Below are 20,399 nucleotides of genomic sequence, written 5' to 3' on the forward strand. Positions count from 1 at the left end.
CTTAACCACTCTTCGCATCAGGTGCGACTTTCAATGTCAACCCACCAACGCCAGGAGTGGCCGCCTCCCATTGCCACGCCTCCAGAGCAGAGGCTGCACACATTTCTGAGCCGTGCCATTCATTCTCAGGTGGCACCAATGTGTGGGCTGACCCAAGGACGGAAGCCAATGGGGTGAGGGGCAAGTGAATGGGGGGTGGGAGGGGAGTGGAAATAAAAAGCCGAATTTAACATTAAATGCCAGTGGCGGCTCTTGTCTGTTCGGGCACCGCACCATGATCCCAGCAACCCGAGTTCTGTTCCTGGCCACAGCTGACAGTGACGGGCGATATCCGAACCAGTTCTCCAACTCTCACCAACCAGCCCTGATCAGCGTGGTGAAGTATGGTCAAACAACCCACATTACCCAATTAGCAAAACGGGTTTCAGCTGAAACTTGGGCCACTGTGAATCCAAGCGCAACCCCGGGTGTTCAGCAAGCAGGAGGCTGGCGTGCTGGTTCACGTGGGCAGGCGGGCGTGCCTGCCTACAGATCCTGGTGTTGCCCCATCTGAATCGGATTTCTAAACTTATCTACAGATCGCATCGGTCAAATCCTATTTTTTTTATTCCAAAAAAAATTTCGCACAAAGCACTCGCAACGTGCGGACGAAGAGGTCGTGGTAGACGACGCCGGCCCACCGCCACCCCCATTCACAGTCACATGGTTATCGTTGTAAACGTGAGGGCAAAGCAAACCACAACCGCGGCACCACCACTCCCCTGCAGTGGGCGGTTGGGGGGGCAGGGGTGGCCAGCGGGTCAAGGTCGGAGCGATTCACATTTTAGATCCCGAGTCGTCAGGCGAGACGCTCGTTAGCGGCCTGTGTATTAAAAAAATCGGGGCCGTTACAGTTAGTGGGGGGGGGGGATACCACAGGAGCGAACATAAAAATAACCTCGCGTTGCTGACCCAGCCTGATGGGGTTCGCGGTGAGGCCCAGCGGAGCCAACTGCCGTGACCTACTCTGAAAGGCCGGGTCAGTGACCACGGCCTGAATGGGTGGCCTTCACCCCCCCCCCCCCTGCACTGCACGCACTAATTAAGAATGAAAACGATGAAAGTCCGCACCAATATTTCGCAGGTTGACAATGCAAACAAGGCTCGCGCGTACCTTACCCTTGCAGATAAATCGATTGTTTTTTCCTCCCCCCCCCCCCCTCGCATTTCACCAGCTGCCCACTTTGTCAATGACGATGCTCGCGCTGCGAAACGTATTTGCTTCTCTCTGCGGCACGGAGGCGCAGCGATCGACGTGGGAGGGGGGGGGGTTACTGTGAAGCAGCGTACACGAGTTCACTCTTGCACACTACATCCTGACAGCCAACTGAACCATCAACAGGAATTTTAAGGGTGACTCGCGATGATTCATCCTGGGACCGGACACATTCGTTCTCTTGAATGCACTTTTACATGTGCTTCATTTCCCTGATCAATTCATGCAGCGTCATCAATAGTCCGAAATGTGTTTGTCCATTAATCCATTTGTGAAAGACGGTAGCTCGGTACAAGATACGAAAAAAAGTATCATTATTTTTTTTTTACTTACGACACAGCACGATGTGAAATGATTGCACGGTTATTTTCCATTTACTACGCACACTCACAAGTGGTATTCAAAAAAACAAATTGTCAGTTTCTCAGGGACTTACAACACTGGCTCCGGAAACCTCGCAGACCCTGTAAAGAAATCAACAATTGCGCTCTGAAGGGCATCATGGAAAACTGGCGCTCGTTGCTCAGCCTGGTCCGGGCTTCTGCGGTTGCGATCCCTGTGAAGGTCGCGTCCCATTGCGACCGCCTACAACCACTGGAGTCCCACCCCCCCTCATTGGCGTAGCCGCGCTGGCTTTTCCCATCCGACCCCGCAGCGTTAACGTGCTAAGAGAAGCCGTTGGACCATCCGCTGGGCGACCATCGCGCGCAGGCTGTGTCGCGCATACACCTCGGCCCAATTTGTGTGCAAATCCCACAGACTATTCGCTATTAATGTTACGGCAACGACATTAAACACTGGCACACACTTTTTTTTGTATGCGAACACCGACACTTTTAGTAGCAACATCAACACTAACGACAACACCACAAGCAACACCAACACCACCGCAACATGGCGCTACGCCTACCTCTGCCAACGCAAATAAAAATGCACCCGTCAAAATGTACACACGCGCGTGCGAGGCGCAGGCAAGATGGAGTGGCATGCACAGCGCCCTCTCAGTTCTGATCTCGTCGATTGCTCGCAGCCTTGCGAGGCTTCCCCCCCCCAACAGCTCAACCATGAGTCCACCCCCCCATCACCCCATCACCCCATCACCCCCCCACATCACCCCATCGCCCATCCGGCCTCTTCAGCTCTTGACGCCGTTGGCGACGAGCGTCGTCTTGGAGGCGGAGCGCGGGGGACCTTCTCCGTGGCCCTCTCCGGGCGCCGGGGCCCCCGGCCCCCGCAGGAAGGGCTCCTTGCGCGTCACGTAGCCGCCGTCGCCGCCCACGATGCTCTCCTCGTCCTCGGCCGGCTCGGCGCGCTGGACACAGGCGCAGGCAGCACCAGCAGCCGAGCAGCAGCGTGCCGAGCGCCGCCACAGCGATGAGGATCACAATCACCGTCACGACGCCCGTTGTGGGGCTGTGGTCCAGCACCGTCATGGCTCTCTGGTGCGAGTGCTACGGACTCCCGCGGGCGTCCGCTTCTCGGTTGCAAGACCCTCGGTCGCTCGTTCCTCTTTGCTCCGAGCCTGCGCACGACGACAACAACAGCAGCAGCAGCAACGTGTTTAGTGCGGGAGCAGTGTGGGGGGCGGCGTCACGCACCCCCCCCAAGGTCAACCCAGAAGGGTCCCTTCAATCCAGGAGGCGGAGGGCCCTTCCCTTGGCCTCCTCCTCCCGGCACAGACAAACAGCAAGCTTGGTGGGCACAGTCAACCAACGGGAAGCGAAACGCACGAAGGCCCAGATTGCCACAGTTGGCGCTCCTGCGTCTCGGATAAAGGCTTCGGTGTCTCGCAGAGCGGCGAGCGGACACTACTGGGGGCGACGGCGCAGCGGCAGTTTCGTGGCTGCTGCAGTTCTGGGGGGTCCCGTACTTCACCCCGAGCTGGTGGCACTGCGGACAAAGGTTCAACCGAGATTGGAAAGTGTCCCGTTGAAATTCACACTGGGGGCCGACTCGGCGCATCAGCTTTGAAGTGAGTTTATACAAGTGGCACCACTTGTCGGGAATTCAACAGCCGCCATCTTGTGGACAAGGCTGGACCCCCAAAAACCACAAGAATGGAATTGTCACCGCAGGCATCGGGCTTGCAGCAGTAATGATGTTTTTTAAAAATGTTTAATAATAAGACAGTTCTTCCAAATTACCACTTCCATGACCCCCACAGCCACTACCACAAGGAACAGGTGTATTAGCGTGAGCAAAACCCACACTGCTTTGTATAAAACCCGAATGACCGGCAATCTACATCTTAGGTTTCGGCCACATCACGATTGGTCAACTAAATATGTACACGCATGCAAATCGCCACATTCTAAATAATCAATTGGAAACATCTTTACTCAATCCGTGTTGGATTACATTGTCAACCGACAGTGACTGGGAGGCATTTTTGTTTGCCAAGCCTCAATAATTTACGGGGATTAAAGAGGTAGTGATTACAAGGGGTGGCCTGAATATCACATTTTACCATTGCGTCAGACCCAGAACAACATCGGAGCGAAGGGCTGGAAGCCAGAGCTAAATTGCTTTTCATACGAGAGATGAAGTCAACAGACGAGCGAATCCGATAAGAATGGATGAGAGCGACAAGTGTGAGACAAGGCACAGAGAGGTGTCGGAGGATGCCAGAGACGCAGACATGAGGGGTGATGACAGGTGTCGACAAGAGGTGGACACGTGCAAGATGCTCCAGAGTAACGAGGGTAATGGCGACGGGACTCGAAGGACCGAGATATACTGGGGGAAGATTAGAAAGCGGCGTTTAAAGAAAAATAATAAAATACCAGCGTGAACAGTGCCCCCCCGCCCACCACTCCAACCCCCACCGAATATCACATGACCACTACAGGCCTGAGTAGCGGAGGTGCTAATTGAAGCCGAGTGCTAACTTAATCACGTGCGAGATAATCGAAACGGGCCCTCATCATTTGGGAAAATTATCCCCTCTCGTAACGTTTCCAGCGTTCGACACTTTAGGCCAGAGACGAAGATAAACTACGAAAGAAATGGGGGGGCCTGCTTCAGCCGCAGCGGGGGAGTCGAGCAGGAAGCCGGCGCGGTGCACCGCAGCGAGAGATCTCAATCCGCCCCCAACGACGAGCGAAAGCGGCGGCGCCAAGCGAAGGGCGGGGGGGCGGCCGCTTTGGTGGTGGCGGCCGCCTTCACCAGCAGGGCGCCCAGATGGCAGGGTCAGAGGCTCGAGTTCGGCGCTGGGGGGGGGGGGGGGACTTCTTGTGCGTCTAGGCTGGGGGTTAATTGCGAAGAGAGCTCCTGCACTGAGGGCTGGACTTGGTTTCATTTTCAAACCCCCCCCCCCCCCCCCCCATCGCCGGCAACGCGACGCAGGCACCCCGTGAAGACGCCGCGGGCGGTTTCGCAGCACCGCTCGCTCGCGTCCCCGCTCGGCTGGCCTGGCGCGCGCCTCTCACCGTGCCACTACTGGTAGGCTGCCACCGCCGCGCTTGCGAGCATTTAGGGGATTAAAACTATTTTTTTATTTTACTAGCTAAGGCCAGCTGAGCTATGCGGCTCTTTTTTTCAGAAGCCACAATTGATAGCCCAATGAAGCGGCCTTTCGTGTGGAAAATGTATAGCAGCCAAATACTAGAAACGCACGTTGATTCTAAATGTGGAGGGAACATCCGGAGGACCCGGAGAAAAATCCACGCGATCACGGGGAGAAACACGCAAACCCCAAATGTACAGCAGGCGTCAGGGTCAGGATCGAATCCACGACCTCCTGCATACCAGGCGAGGTAGTTAACATCTCTACCACGGCGCCCCGATTGCATCCTCCACGCAGGTCACTCGTGAATCCGAGGCGCGTTCTGCCAGGGCCGCATGGCATGAAGCATCACCGGCTGTTGGTGCAAGGGTCCGGTTTATTAACAGCAGCAGCAGCGCACGTCTGCTGTGACCCTCTGGGGTCAGTTAAGTGTGGCCTTTGCCAAAAATAGTGGCTTCGGAAGGACCGACTACTTCATCTCATTTCTTTGGTTGCAATAGCACAACCGGGAGCCAACTAGTGGTAAAATATTAAAGTATACGGACGACAAGAACATGCAGACATTAATAATAACACGCTCCGTTTAAGTTTGCCTCCAACGGTTTTGCCCGAAAGAATATCCTCCGGTCAGCATTCCTCTACGTTTGACAACGGCGAGGGGCCATGAACCAAGCATTCCTCTCGTAATCTTTTATTTCGCCGTCATGCATTTCTTGCTGCGACAAACAATTCGAACGGCACGGCACGCTTCCAGAAGATAAAATTCTAAACAGAAGGGAGATAAAGAGGCCTGGGAGGTGCCTCAGAGGACTGAGGACTGTGCCAAGCCGGACACCGCCGAGAATCGACTTTTAAATCCGTGTTACAGCCGCCCATGGTTAAACGGGTTCGCAAGTAGCGAGTTGACGTCATGAGAAGCGGGGGGGGGGGGGGGGGGGAGCCGGGCTCAAACAGTGACGCACCGCCACACCGCAGTGTTCTCTGTCAGGGATTTGCTGCCCAGATCGCTCGATGTCAGTAGGAAATGAGACTTCATGATTACCTGCCAGAGCAGGAAGGCCACTTTGACAGCCAGGGATAATGGGGCGTGCGCATTGAAGAATGTGGCAGATCGAAATGAGCACCAACCCATTGCACAACTGGGACAACTTTATCTCCGTTTTATGGAAACACGTATTGCAAAGCAATAACTGCAAATACATTTAAAATGTTGGACTTTTACCATTTTTAATTCTCTCCGATCTATCGTACCCACAAGCGGACCTCTTTGGGAGAGATAAAATGTCCCGGAAACGTGTCTGCCTTGGCTCAGGCAGCCTCACGTTCTTCATCGGGTCCGAAAATGGCGTTGCGCAAATGAAGCGACGCCACACGCGGGAGGTGGTGGGGGGGGCGCTGACGCAACGCTGCCGGCGTTGAGCTGCATCGTCTCGCTGGGGGGACACGCGTTGCACAACTCTGCGAGAACACTTCTCCCTCCTGCACCCTCCAAGGGAAATCTCGCGGCTCGGACCTCACTGACAAGCGAGCACCCCCCCCCACCCTCACCCCCCACGTGCATCTTCCTTGCGCCGCCGAGCGGACGACCGAGTTGACAAGCAAAACCAATTCTCCAATGGCAAGATACATAATTGCGAATAAATTACAGCCACAACTAAGTGTAGCGGTGGGTTTTTTTCACGCCCCTCAATTAGATTTATCGCGTCGGGACCGTTCTGGGGAGGGGGGCGGCCGTGTCGCTACTCGTCGAGAGTTGGTTCGTTTTGTTTTCTCCCCCCCCCACTCCTGACGCCGCAGCGAAGCTCTGCAACCATTCCGCACTGAACAGGCAAAACCAGCAAACGCTGTGAACGGCGCACAATGAGATCCTTGTTTCATCAGCAGACACGAGCGGATGCTGCCCGCGCAACAACTCGCAACGCGCCGCTGGGGCATTCTGCGGCATTCATCCCCCGCGGGGGGCGTCGCACCCAAGCACGGCGAGCGCCGGCTGACGAGCGAGGCACACAAATGGAGGAGGGGTGGGGGAACTGTGCGGTGTGTCCACGCGCGTTACGGCTCGCGCGTCGATCCGCTGCTGGATGAGAGCCGACCCCCTCTGCTCGCCGTGCGGATCGTCGTGGCGACTTGCCCGTGCGTCACCACGCGCTGGTCAGTGCAGGGCGCCAAGCGTCTCCGTATTCAAAGGGCTGAGAATATTCAATCTTGCTGCTGTTGATAGCAGCCAAAGCGCTACCCATTTACAACGATCCAAACGCTAAATTATTCAATTACCTCGCCCCAAGCTCAACATTCGTTGGGAGCACAATTGACGGGAGTGACACCTCACGTGCGGATGGGTACGTGACAGTGACCGGGAGGGGTCAGAGGTCGTCACATCCCACGGTCAACGATACCGCAGCTCAAGAGGCGGCAATCGCTTGCGAGCGACGTGCACGGCTTCGCGTTCGTGCTGACATGCAGAACGACGACTGCACCCCCACAACAGCTCGTGGAAGCGTGTTCACACTGTAGAATCGTACACACACACGATGCAAATGCGCCACTGGATATTCTCCAAAGGGGGTTATGCCAATGTCTGTAGCGTGTACGGGATTGTAATTTGTCGTCATTATGTACGTGGAATTGCTTCCGCACTTGGTACACGCAAGTTTGCGCGTGTGCAAGCGTACACGCAGAGGCGTGCTGGGGTGAGCCGCGCGCACTGTGCACCATGCGATGGGTCCTACGTGACGCACGGGTGCCCTTGGGCGGGCAGCGGCATCAGTCTCTAAAGATAGAGAGGCAAGAGCAGTAAGAGGCCCGTGTAGGATTACTTCTTGTGGACATTTAGAACCGCTGTAAACGCACCCTAATGAGACCATCTAGGAGGTTGAATACGCGTACGGCTTGTGCCGCCTTCATTTTCAAGCACTTCGCGTTTATTGCAGCGTAGTAACGCGCAACGCTCCTGCAGTGCACGGACTCCCCCGGCAGAGAGATGAATTTTTAAATGGCCTCTCGCTGCCGCCAGTGAAGGAATGCAATCAATGCATTCATTCCAGCATGGCAGGAAACGTCAAATGATTATCCCCGGCAGAGGACCGCGGTGCATGTTAATTAAGCGCCCACAAAATTTAACTTCAACTGTTCGTGGGTTACTTCAATACACCGCTGTTAAATACACCACTGTGCAATGCACGGCCATCTCGTCTCTCCGCCGAGCGAGCGGTGGGACGATTCGCAACCACCGCATGCCGAGATCGTGATTATTCACGAGCACAACGGCACCCCAACTGCAGATAAGACTGCACGGCCGCAAGCAATTATTTCCGAAGCGTGACATTTCTAGCTGCGGATGATCGCAACACGTTCACCTTGTTACTACGCAAATTATGTTACGAAGAAATTGCCGCAAGTCGCGTTAATAAGTCCACGGCATCACGGACGTACGTCTTATTGACGTAGGCGAGCTGCCCTAACCATGATGCTTGAATGCAGTAGGTGCCACTGCACTGCAGCCGCATTGATTTAAACGGATAAAAATTGTCCCGCATTTATTAAATTGCCTTTCTGCAATTCTTTACGTGCAGTTTACAACAAACGGTATGCAAGCTGGTAATCTTAAAATGTCGGCTTTTAAACGTCCCGTGACTTTTCTTCTTTATCTGGGTACACTATCTGTAACTGCGATTAAATTACTCAACTCGCGCAGAGATGAGATCCCATCACCAGTTCTGGTCGCACGGGGAAAAAAGCTGCATCTGTTCTGCAAAGAGGAAGCTGCCCACACCAGGGACTTAACCCCCCCCCCCCCCCAACTTCAAACACCCCAAACCAGCAGAAAGAATGCAGAGCATTTCACTGGGATAGAGATGGGGGTGGACAAAGGCTCAGTTTGCATCCCGTAACGCCGCAGCTGTCGCCCACGGCCATTTATTTAGACCAGAGGCCCATCGAGCCTGGAGCACGGCCAGCGTGCCGGCACCGTTCATCCAGTGGCACGGCATTTTAACGAGTGGGAATTACAAAAGCTTTATTTATTCACGTCACACGCCGCTTTCAGAGCGCAATCGGGATGAGAGGGTATGGACCGCATTAACGCGGCATCAAGCGAGCACGCGCGGTCTTCTGCGGCAAGCTCACGCGGCACAAGCGGCATCTTCACTGCTCAGGCGGACGAGAGAGAGGAAAGTGGCCGGCCGGCTCTGGGGTTTGAGGTGGAGCGGTCGCCGCCCAGATCCGAGCTTCCAACTTCGGTTTCAGCCGCCTGCGATTAAACCGGCTTCTAAGTGACCGTTACTTTCCAATTACTCCCGGCTCATGCCGACCATCTAAAGAAAACATTGCGGTCAGATTGATGCAAGGCGAATGCTCGCGGGGAGCACACTAAAACGGTGCGGACCGGAGGAATGGGGGGGGGGCAAGCGACTTCAGAAGTAGACCTCTTCAGGGGGCCGATTTTCACGACACAGGATGGGTCCACCGCTCGCCATGAGCGTTCCGAATAGGAACATCTTCACGTCACCAAGAGAAAAAGGCCACAAAACGGCACTTCGCTGGAGGGGGGGGGGGGGACAAACGGCGAACCCGCCGCCATTAATCCACCTCAGGTGCACGAACTCCAGACCAAGCGCGGCCTTCCCCCTTCGAAAAACCGCCGACGCGCGCGGCGTCTAAACGTCGCGTTTGGCTTGCGGGAAAGGGGCTTGGAGCCGTTTCGCCACAGAGCCGAGTCGGCCACACGGCGCGGCTCCGGTCAGCGAAACCGGATCGGGCCGGGCCCCCCCAGCCCCCTCCCCCCCGTGTCGGTGAGCCGCAGCGGGCTGTCACTCAACAGCAGGCGCCCACGGGCACCACCGCCAAGCGCAACACGAGCCTCGACGCAGCCCGCTGCCGCGTAAAACAAAAAAAATGATCACACGCAGCCCCTTTCGTCGATCCATTGCTATACGGAGGCCTCAGTGTAACGTCGGGAATTTGTGCGTCGCTTGACCATACTTCATTGTGCCGGTCAGTGAAAAGGAGCTTTGCAGCGGATCGGATTCCGCCGGTTCGAATAAAGATTCCGATTCCTAAAGGGCCAGCATTGACTCGTGCATGTAGAACTTCTTTCGCGCCGTACGTAGCCAACCATGCTTATCGGAGGTTTCGGGGGGGAGTACATCAAACTAAACACAAAAAGCAGTTCTCAAGAAGAGACATCGCTAGCCACTGGCCGGGAGTCGAACCCGTGTCGCCAAGTTCACAGTGCTGTGCGCTAACCACTGTTCCTCCCCCCTCCCCCTCTCGTCCAATGCTCGTTGCACGTCCCACCCCCCCCCTTCCTTTGGGAGCAGCGGCTTACGAGACGTGTTGTAGAAGACTCAATTACTCACAGGAACGTCCACACTCGATCGTTGTCAACTCTTTTAGGACAACAACAAAAAGAACATTTTCTTCACAACCATAAGATGATATATATAAATACACATTCCTCAGCTGGGTTTGCTGTGAAATAAAAAAAACACCTGATACTAAATTATTATTATTCAGCAACCATCAGATGCTTAATGCTACAACAGGGACACAGTGAGAAAGTGTTGCACATGTGCTCCCTCCCTCCCCTGCCTTGCATTAGCAAGCCACTGGAGCTATGCACCTTTAAATCGAGATTGAACACTAATTTCTTTAGAACTGCATTTTGCGATTAGCTTGTTATCCTTTCCCCCCCCCCGCCTCCGATTAGTGCAGTCGGCTATGTACGGTGCGAATGAAGTTCAACAAAGATCCCCCGTATAGCCTTAACAGACTGGAGGGGCCGCACGCTCCTCGGAGCCAGCGGTCGTGGCCGGCTGCCGGTGAAAAACGGCATCCATCGACCGCGGCCGCCATTCTCCCAGGCCGCCCGCTCTCTGGTCCCCTCGGCTGAAGCATTCCACAACACAGGCACGTCCGTCTGCCATTGACGCGCGCAAGCAGCACGCCCGCGCGCATCGTAATTAATGGGCCACTCCGCGCTCGCTCACTCGCTCGCTACTTCCTGCGGGATGCGCCACAGAGGTTGGGCTGCTGTTTGTGTGACAGGGCGTTGACTCGAGCTGGGAACCGCGACGCTTGTCGGAATCGGCGGCGGCGGCAGCAGCAGCTACGACAAACCACAAACCCGCAGGGCCATGACAGGGCCCACTCGTTCCTTGTGTGGTCTCCAAGCACACTCTGGGGTCCCACAGCAACGAGAGTGTGTGTGTGTACGCACAAGTATGTGCACATGCATGTGTATGTGTATATGCCCTGCGCTACGAACCCAGTGACCAGAGTTAGATGCCTGCTGACGGCCATACACCGGTGACGATTATCTGAACCGACCCGTGATTCCGAGGCTTTTTTTGGCCTCAAATGAGTATCTGGTGCGGTGTGTAAACATCGCCACTCGGGAGACAAAGGCGGCGGGGCATGGTGTTAGCAAACCACCCCCTTGTGTGCCGTGCTGGCCTTCATAGGTGCACGCTAACAGCACTTTCCCCAAAAGCCTGCTCAAGCTACACGGGGATGTTTGTCTTTGTAGTAGTTAATGCGACGCAAAACAAACCTGGCAGCCAGTTTGACTCCTAGCCACTGCCTAGCATTGGTGGCGAGTGGTATCTGAACCAGTCCCGGGCCTCTCCGCTCACCAACGAACTCACCAGCGTGAATCGTGGTCAAACAACACACATGATGAGCTCCATTGTGTGCGCGGGAGGCCTTCACCCAGCACTGGGGCTGACAGACGCCTGTAAATAATTAATTCTTATTTTTTTGCATGGTGCAGGTCGGGCTGCCCCTTGAGAGGAAGCCACTCAAACACGACCCGGGGTCACTGCACCGTTCGCCAGTCGCAGGGCGCATTGCCAAAGTCTTGGAGCGACTGAAAATGTCTCAGGGCGACTGCAAACACCTCACGGCGACAGCAGACTTCTCAGAGAGACGGAAAACGTCTCAGGGAGACTGTGGACGTTTCAGGGCGACTGCGACCATATCAGAGCGAGTGCGGATGTCTCAGAGGGACTGGCCGCACCGCGTGGCCCTTGGACACGAGTGGACTGCGAGGGGGGCACATCTCACGGGGAAGACACCGACAGCAATCGATGGGGATGGTCACGCAGTTGAGCATCAACGCCACGTTACCATCTCGCACTGCTGGGCAGATTTTTGCGCGAGAAAAAGGGGTCTTCGGTTGTTGTTGTTTTTTGGCGAGTCGCATTTTTCTGCCAAAACTGTGCCAATCTCTCAATCTCTGGCAATGCGGCAAATTTTCTAGCAGGTTGTTGCGGCCATTTTGATTTAAATAGAAATTAGAGCCCAATACCAATACAATAATGTATACATTCAACAAGGTATAATATAGGTACAAGGATACGGTATTTCATTATATAAATATAATTAATCACCCTGGCGTCAAATCAGCATAACATGGAAAAGGCCATTCAGACGAAGGTATTGAGACATATTTAGTCACTGCATCACACTTTCAGATGAGCTTCTGCAGCCATCTGGAACGCTCTTCTGATATCAGCAAGCCACTAGAGCGATCCACTTTTATATCATGTAGACTAAAAACTAATTTCTTTAGAACCGCGTTTTGTGTTTAGTAAGTTGTTCTTCCCCCGCACCTCCGATTAGCACGGGTGGCTACGTACGGTGCGAAAGAAGTTCAACATACATACAAATGGATATCAGCTTTTTGGGATTCAATAATTATCCATCTGACAATTTGTTCGACAATTTGTTTCCCAGGGCCTTATGTTTACAATGCACACGAGTGGTGTCACACCCCCCCCCCCCGCCACCTCCCACACTGCTTAAATGATTCCCGCAACTAATAATGTTTCCCCACGTTTATCAAAATTATCACATTTACCCAGCGAACGTAATTTACACCGAGTGCGGCAATGCCAGGCATTTGTGGCTGCCGTGTTGTGTACGGCCAAGCTTATTGTTCAGATGGAGTTTGCTGACGCTTTGGCTAATTTCACCGTGCCGCTGAGCGTTGGACAACGTTAAAACGGTGAGGCCAGTAGAAAAGACAAATGCCACCATGGATTTTTCCCTCCACATTTATAATAAACAAGCGTTTAGAGTATTTGGCCGCTATAAATTTCCACACCATAAGCCACTTCTTCAAGCTGTCGTTTTGTGCCAGGTCGCTTCTGAAAAAGATATATAGCTTAGTGGGGCTTTTTTTAAGTGCCACATCACTGGGTAAGGGGGTGGCGCTGGGGGAGATGTATCGACTTAAAACCACATGTCGGGCAGGCGTCAAAGGCTTGGATCCGTAACGGGAGACCATCGCCAACAAGATCAGGGGAGATGTGAAAATAAATGCCCTGACCGTGGTGCGTAACGACCGAATGGAGGGGTCGCGGCGTCCGTTTGCAAATGCGTTCCCACGAGTCGGCCCAATCACTGCTCCCTGCGATGCTAATTTATCGAGCGCGGGTTTTACGCGACGGGGTGATGGCGATTGCGATGCGTACTCCGGTACGACATGTTCCACGGATGTCACTTGTCTTGAGGGGGGGCACATTTAGGTGTCACACACACAGAGCATTGGCACGGCCGTGTAGTGACAAGCTTACCACTTACCGCAGAGGGGCGCCTGCAGCAGCACCGGCATGGGGCAGACAGGCATGGTCTGGCGCCCGGCAAAGCGCTAACGGAAAGGTTGCGAATTCTAGAACCTGGTGCAGGGGTCGAGTTATATAGCTGGTACCACTTGGTGCCGTGGTGCCCGCCACGGGAACGTGGAAAATATTTACCACTGGTTCAGGGATATATTTGTTTAGGAGCACTTTGCCCCGATGGAATAATCTACAATCATATGGGTTGGACCAGATGACGCCTTTTGGCGTCATCTGGTCCAACCCATATGAGACTAGGCTCGAAGGAAAGCTGTCTCGGGTGTGGACCAATCAACTTCAAGGACAGTGCACATTATCAGAGTTATGTTCTTTTGTTTGTATTATGACTGCAGGTATTGCGGTCTATGCAAACATGACTCCTTGCAAAAAGGTGTCAGTTTTGTTGCCAGATAGAAGGGTAAAGAACCAATTATCATGTCTGACGGTAGTAGAGTTTTTTATTTATTTTTACCCAGTGGATCACACTGCGTAATATTTACGGTTAATGTGTTTTACGCATCGGTCTTGAGATAAAAACCCAAATCAAATCGCACAATTAACAAGCTCAGCACATGTGTGGGTGCACGCAGTTTCCCTACAACTATTAGCAGTGCCCCTCGTCAATCCACTGCTGGATGAGTGCTTCCCAGGGGCAATGCGGGTCGTGGCAGGGGGGGGGGGGGGGTTAATCGACCAAATTTCACCACGCTCGGTCTGCTGCACAGCATTTTTATATTTCACGTTTTCTGAAACTGTGCACATGAATGCACTGCCGATGCTATGGAGTAACATCAACGTGGGTGTAGTGGTAGGGGTGAGACCTGCCAGCACATCTCACGTTCTCTCGCGGTTTTTGTGCGAATCTCTCATGACTTGGCGTGCGCCCTCATCCCACGACGACCCCCAGCATCGCGCTTCACACACACACGCAGCAGCAGCAGCAGCATCAGCAATGTGCCTACTGCTGCGCCGGGCGTTCGCTCACAGCAACGGTCGGCAACAAAAGAGAGACATTTTGTTTCGAATGTGCCCAAAACACTCAATATTTCATCAGCCGCAATGCCATGTGAATGAGAAGGTGGTGCTCCTTAAAAAATAATTAATAAACAATGTCACGAAGTAGTCCTTAATGAGCCGCAGGTTGCCAACGCCTGCCCATGGTAAACTGGTCTCCCATGGTGAACTGGCCTCCCATGGTAAACTGGCCTCCCATGGTAAACTGGCCTCCCATGGTAAACTGGCCTCCCATGGTAAACTGGCCTCCCATGGTAAACTGGCCTCCCATGGTAAACTGGCCTCCCATGGTGAACTGGACTCCCATGGTGAACTGGACTCCCATGGTGAACTGGACTCCCATGGTGAACTGGACTCCCATGGTGAACTGGACTCCCATGGTGAACTGGACTCCCATGGACTCCCATGGTAAACTGGCCTCCCATGGTAAACTGGCCTCCCATGGTAAACTGGCCTCCCATGGTGAACTGGACTCCCATGGTCTCCCATGGTGAACTGGCCTCCCATGGTAAACTGGCCTCCCATGGTAAACTGGCCTCCCATGGTAAACTGGCCTCCCATGGTAAACTGGCCTCCCATGGTAAACTGGCCTCCCATGGTAAACTGGCCTCCCATGGTAAACTGGCCTCCCATGATGAACTGGACTCCCATGGTGAACTGGACTCCCATGGTGAACTGGATTCCCATGGTAAACTGGACTCCCATGGTGAACTGGACTCCCATGGTGAACTGGACTCCCATGGTAAACTGGACTCCCATGGTCAGAAATCGGCAACCAACATAACAAAGAGACTTTTTCAAATTCGGTCAAAAAAACTCAATATTTTTCACGAGCCGCAGTGGAGTCCTTGCAGAGCCGCTGGCTCACAGCAATGCAAGGGGACATCGTCACGGCTGGGCCAGTCTCACTAACCACGCACCCACTACCGTCTCCTTGGCACACACGTGTCGTAGTAGTAGTAATTCTGTAGTGATGAACGATAGAGCTCTATCACCTGGTTACACATTTAAATGTATTGCTTTAATCAAGTCATGTGCAACCACTCAACCAGGCCCACGGGTATGGAATTCCACATTCCTACGGCAGGGGCCAGTCGATCTCCAAATGAGGGGAGCGACTAACGAATGATATTACGTGACGGAATCTTTTAAATCCAAGCGAGCGCCGCACAGATGGATCTCTTCTCTCCCAGCGAAACGAGGAGGAGACACCCACGTGGCCACTGTGAGCCGCCTTCGTTTAAGCCACGAGATGTCCCGCGTCTCACAGCCGAGAGACGAAGCGACGAGGATGGCGCATGGGAGATGATGAGTGGGAGATGATTAGTGAGAGATGAGTGGAAGATGATGAGTGAGAGATTATGTGTGAGAGATGATTGAGTGTGAGATGATGATGAGTGAGAGATGATAATGATGTGTGACAGATGATGATGTGTGACAGATGATGTGTGAGATAGTGATGTGTGAAATGATGATGAGTGGGAGATGGTGATGTGTGAGAAATGATGATGAGTGTGAGATGGTGATGTGTGAGATGATGATGATGAGTGTGAGATGATGATGAAGAGTGTGAGATGATGAGTGAGAGATGATGATGAATGAGAGATGATGATGATGAGTGAGAGATGATGATGATGAGAGATGATGATGTGTGAGATGGTGATGAGTGAGATGATGATGATGATGATGAGTGAGAGATGATGATGATGAGAGATGATAATGATGATGAGTGAGAGATGATGTGTGAGATGATGATGTGTGAGATGATGATGTGTGAGATGATGATGATGATGAGTGAGATGATGATGATGAGTGAGATGATGATGATGAGTGTGAGAGATGATGATGATGAGAGATGATGATGAGTGACACATGATGATGATGTGTGAGAGATGATGATGTGAGATGGTGATGATGTATGAGCTGATGATAATGAGTGGGTGATGGTGATGATGAATCGGAGATGAGTGGAAGATGGTGATATGTGAGAGATGATATGGGAGAAGTCGAGAAATTATTAAGAGATGCGTAACAGTGAAGACGGTGGTGATGACTCAAGGGGTCTCTACTGGACAACTAATACAAAGATCGTGTGTAGCTCATGGGATTCCTGCAGCCTGAATAATAAAACATCGCGACGATTTTCTCAATGGCGACGACCACGGCGCCGCTGCAAGAGCGCGCCGGCGATCGGAATCGGCTGCGATCGATACACTGCTGGATGAAGGACCACACACTGAATCACACACTGCACCACGCACCACACACACACCACACACACACACCAACCACAGACGCCCCCCACACACACCACACACTGCACCACACACAACGCACCACACACTGCACAAAACACACATCACACACACTGCACCACACACACCGCATCACAAGTATACAATCACACACACCACATACACATCACACACACACCACACACACCACACCACACACACCACACTACACACATCACACATCACACTACACACACACCCCACACACACACACATCACACACACACCACACGACACACATCACACCACACACACCCCACACACTACACACATCACACACACCCAACACACACACGTTCACCGCGTCCGTCGCCATCCCCAATCAGCTGGGCCCACGGCTCTAACTCGAAGCGGCCATCGGCTCCACAGACTCGAGACAGAGTCGGAGTCTGTGAAGACACCGCAGCAGTTAAAGGACCATGAGGGTCCGCCACTTGCGACCACCGCTGCCATAGCGCTACCCACCTCGTCCTCGTCGACTCTTTTGTTTCTCTTGGCGGAGGGCAGCAGCAGCAGCAGTCGCCGCCTCGGTGACTTCCACGCGCGATCCGAAGACGATTCTTAGTTGTTCTTGTTTCTTCTCTCACCGATGGCCCTTACGGCCGCTGCGGTGGCACAGCAAGAGGAGAGGAGAGGGCCCCCCCCCCGTTCAAGCCTCGACTCAGCCGCACCTCGCTCGCCCCCCTCGATCTTTAAAGCCTCGCTCGCTACTCGCTCTCGACTACGCGCTCCACCGCCGGCTCTGTGGTGGTAGTGGGCGGGCCTGAGTCTCGCCTCCCTTATATAGACCCCGACGCGTGACGTAGCAGGTCGCTGCCGCGCATGCGCACTGGCCAACCCCAACCCCTCCCCCCCACACACACCATCCCTATCACCATACCCCTCGCGACAAGTGACGAGGGAAGGAATCGATTCGCACGCGCCGTTTAGTGCTGCGTTCGATTCTCGCGTTCGCGTGTGCACGCGCCCTGCAGCGCTGCGTCGCGCGGGTTAACGATCGATTCTTCTGCATTCCACACACAACGCCCGCACGTCCGTCACTAGTTCGCGACGACGGAGCAGCTATTATCGATGTAACATTCACGGAATTAAATCGTCGGCTATGTTGATTCCCCATTGCTCGATTACTTAACCGGAGCTGCAATCGGGAATCGATACAGCCCCCCCCCATCCCCCTCGGTTGGGAAAGCGCGAGGCGGGGGGGGGTGATCACGTGACGCGGCGTGGAGGGGGAGGGGGCGCGGGTCACGTGATCAGGGGGAGGGGTGAGAATTGGGGGCGTACCCCGTGAACCCCCCCCCCCCCTTTCACAATGGGGGGTCAGGATGGGTTTTTTACTCAGTTTTTTTCAGTAAAGTCACGTAGGTAAAATAATAATTATAAAATTAAATAATAATAAATGAAAATAGCTAAATTAAATCACGACGTTTCGGAAGCAAATTACTGCAGCGTGTAATTTTACTGGAGCAGTTACACCTGATGACGGAGGCTTGTGTTGCTTCCGAAACGTCGTGATGTAATTTATTTATTTTCATTAATTAATTTAAAAAAATTACCTACGTGACTTTACCGAAAACACCCTAAGAGTATGAATCCTTGCAGTCACGAAAGCTTCAAATCTAGAAGCATGGGTTTTGAGACTGCAGGAGGAGGAATCCGAAGATCTGTGAAGCTCTTTGTCACACATGTCCCGTGGGGGGGCACGGGTCAGAAAGTCACAACGGCAAGCAGTACAGACAACGCTGGGAGTGCAACATCTAGAAAATGATCAGCAAGTCACCAAATGTAAATAAGTAATGGATTAATTGATTACATAAGTTGGATTAATCAAGATTAGGCAAGGCAGCAAAACACAACAACAACAACACAGCCCCAGACCACACTGAGACAACACCACACAGCAGTATGGCACATGAACACTCAAACTATCGATAACTCCACAGGTAAAGGATCAAAGTGACATTTGCAAATGTGGCCTCCGTGTGACCAGCACTCATCTCCTGCTTCGGGGTATTTATTTGAAAGAAGATGTTAACGGTGTTAAGGGAGGAAACGAAGTTGTTCCAAAAGGTTGCTGCTGCTGCTGCAAAGGCAAACGCTGTCACCGATTCCTCTCCTTGTTCTAGGGAGAGGTTCGTCACGTGGCTGTGTCGGGTGGACAAAGACAAAGAGCCCCCGTGTAGCCTTCAAATAATATTGGGGCAAGTGGGGCAAGTTTGTCGCGAGTAGCAAGCACCTGTTGAAGGCCGGCACTGTGGCACACGAGGGGTTGGGTGGCCAGCACCACGCCCGGCGATGTTTTACACACCACACCAGGTACTCATTTGAGGCTGAGTTCGACCTAGGGGATGGCCCAGGACCGGTTCAAATAATCGCAGTCGTATGTGTTGGTGGCCCTGAGCGGGAATCGAACTCCGGTCCACGGGTTCGTAGCCGAGGAAGGCGCACGACACGCACACGCTGCATTTCACTGACGCTGCAATTGTACTTTTAAATTAAAAAATATAAATATAGACCAGAAATCAAATCGTAATGCTGCTGCTGATGATGTTGAGTTGGCACTGCTGGACAAGGGGCCGTCCATAAATGACGTCACGCACCTAGGTGGGGGGGGGGGGGGGTCAAAACCGTCCAAAATCGCGTGACGTCATTTATGGACGACCCCAAGCACAAGAAACTGAAATCCGTCCGACAATAGCACCGCGCCCGCGTGGCCTTCACAGGAACACGTACAATGGGTGACGTTACGGGAAAGGGGCCCTTCTTCATGGGCCATACATGGGGCACACTGAGTGGATAATTGGACCTGGCAACTTAAAACCATGGTGCCCTCATGACAATTACATTTTAAAGCATGCTTTGTGATTTCCGTGTATTTTTAATTGGCATACGAATAGTTACCTAATAATAGTAGGCGTAGAGTAGCAACCCCTTCTGTAATAAAGTAGGACGTGCTAAATAAACGACAGTGTAATAAAGGTGAAATAATAAAATAAATAATAGAACGCTGCTCGGTGGACAGAAGCGGTGGACTTTAAGGAACTTCTCCCCATTTAATCAGCTGCCGCGCCTGGAGATTGCACTGGCGCCGTCCGCGTCGCAAGATCAACGTGTTCACCAGTACACCGGCGGCAGCTTACAGGATGCCCGCTCCGGTGTTAATCACAATGCCCCCTCTTCTCTGTACGAGATCTACACCCAGCATCCTGCATGTGGGGAGCACTCCCCCCACTCCGCTTCCTCGAACTCGGCAAACAATCCACGTGGAGGAAGCAAGCTCAGTTTGGGGCTTTGCGGATACGCACTTAACCCAGTTTCAGCGATGTGAATCCCACGTGTGCCCACGCACGCCAGGGCCACGCATCCTGTAGGTCACACCAGAGCCCCCCGGGGTCTGCTGATCCTGCACGAGCGACACTGTCCTGTGTGCATGTACCGTATGTTGAAATTCTTTCGCACCGTACGTTGCCAACTGGGACAGTCGTAGGTGCGGGGGGGGGGGGGCGAGAAATCTAAACACAAAAAGCAGTGCTAAAGAAATTCTTTTCAATCTAACTTTAAAAGTGCAAAGCTTCCGACAACCTCATGCATGGTTTAAGTGGGACTAGGCAATGTTGTTGAGAATATAATTATTGTCAGATAAGCATTTTCATCTTGTGCAACAACAGAAATACAAAGGAAAAAAATGTATTTGTGGAGGTTAGTATTCGAGG

General features: G+C 53.0%; 1 pseudogene; it reads right to left on the minus strand.

The window, feature by feature from the left end:
* Positions 1–1,188: 1,188 nt before the first annotated feature.
* LOC133353666 (stannin-like) lies at positions 1,189–17,431 on the minus strand (annotated as a pseudogene).
* Positions 17,432–20,399: the final 2,968 nt, after the last annotated feature.

Source organism: Lethenteron reissneri, chromosome 44, assembly GCF_015708825.2.
Source record: "Lethenteron reissneri isolate LAM-NWPU_2019-01 chromosome 44, ASM1570882v1, whole genome shotgun sequence".
Classification (NCBI taxonomy): Eukaryota; Metazoa; Chordata; class Hyperoartia; order Petromyzontiformes; family Petromyzontidae; genus Lethenteron; species Lethenteron reissneri.